The sequence below is a fragment of the Grammomys surdaster genome, unplaced genomic scaffold, assembly GCF_004785775.1.
Source record: "Grammomys surdaster isolate TR1022 unplaced genomic scaffold, NIH_TR_1.0 211, whole genome shotgun sequence".
NCBI lineage: Eukaryota > Metazoa > Chordata > Mammalia > Rodentia > Muridae > Grammomys > Grammomys surdaster.
In genome coordinates this window covers 5926501-5928287 of record NW_021604656.1, presented here as the reverse complement: position 1 = coordinate 5928287, position 1787 = coordinate 5926501, and positions in this window count along the sequence as shown.

Genomic DNA, 1787 nt, shown 5'->3' with positions numbered 1-1787 from the left:
CCTCACAATAGCACAAAGCCAGGCACCCACCCAGGGGCACAGAGGAGGTGGGCCCCGCCTCTTTCACTCATAAATCCTTCCTCACCTCTAAGACTCCACTAGTCCCAGATCTCCCGGAATCTCTTCTGGATTCTTCAGTCACAGGACTCAGTCCTAGTTCAAACCAGTGAGTCTTATCCACTTCATACCACGTCACAGATTATTGAGTGAGATGCTGCCAAAAATAGCACCAAGTTTTGCTTCTAATTTCATAAGATGCCAAAGTGATTGTGCACAGGGAAGTATCACCAGAATGGTCAATTTCAAATATGTATGTTCAACACATGAGCACATGAGCCATATAGATTACATCATTGTGAATAAGTGGTATAAATAAAAGCGTAAGATCTATTTGAATTAACACGGAGAATATTGAACTTGTCTTTTGTGAAATATATGGACCTTGGGGACTAAGGAGATGGCTCAGCAGTTAAGAATGCTTGCTGCTCTGTTTCCCCAGATCCAATCCCCCAGCCTCATCCCTATCTCTGCAACAGAACACTTGCTGCAGCCTTCCTTCCCCCTCTGCCCACCTCTCCTGTGGCACCCACAGAGCTTCCTCTTCTAACCTCCCCCTCCCAGCTTGTTGCTTTATCCCAGCCCCCCCCCACTCAGGCAGGCACTCCCTGCTGACCCACAGACCACTCCTTCAAGGGAAGTAGGTAGGCTGCCTGTAGACTCTCCTCTCCTCCTGCTCCTCTAGATCCAACCCCCAAGTCTCATCCCCAGTTCTATAGCAGACCCTCTGGGGTGACCTTTCTTCACTGTCCCTCCCAATTCCAAAGAGACAAAACAAGCAGATCCTCATTGAACATTCTCATCTCCTCCCTCCTGTAAACTCTTCAGACTTTTACCTATCCGCATTTCTAAGTGTCAGCTCCCAATATCCAGAAACACATTTTACCTGGAACTCCCAGTAGCCACAACTATCAGTGCAAAGAAAATTTCCTACTAGGCAAGACACAATCATCCCACTCTTAAAACATACAGAAAGTAAATAGAAACCAAGGAACAAAACACCCACCCAACAAAGGCAAACCAAATCCTCAGCACCTAGACCTTTAACCACCCCAATCCCAGATGCCTGGACTCCAGCATAAGAACATAATCAATAACAATCAGGGTGAGGTGTCTCCACCAGAGCCCTCCTCCCAAGCGAGCCCTGAATATTCCAACATAGATGAAGCACACACATACACAAGACTGAAACCACCTGTATTAAAATGATAGAGGTCCTTAAAGAAGAAAGTGATGTATTTCTTACAGAAGTCCAGAAAAACAGAACAGCATGAGGAAATGAATATACCTGTCAAGACCTGAAAATGGAAATAGAATTGATAAATTCTCAATAAGCCAATAAGTTAGTAAGTTCCCAAACTGCAGTAATTCTGGAAAAGAAAAATTTAGGAATGTAAACAGGAACTGCAGAGGCAAGCTTCACCAATAGAATATAAGAGATGGAAGGGAGAATCTCAGGCACTGGAGATACCATAGAAGAATTGGGTAAATCAGTCAAAGAAAATGTTAAATCTAAAAAACTTTTGACATATAACATCCAGGCTTTCTGGAACGATATAAATGCCAAACCTAAGAAGAATATATATAGAAGAAGAAGGAGGAGGAGGAAGAAGAGGAGGAGGAAGAGGGAGGAGGAGGAGAAGAAGAAGAAAGAAGGAGGAGGAGGAAGAGGAGGAGGGAGAAGAAGAAGAAGAAGAAGAAGAAGAAGAAGAAGAAGAAGAAGAAGAAGA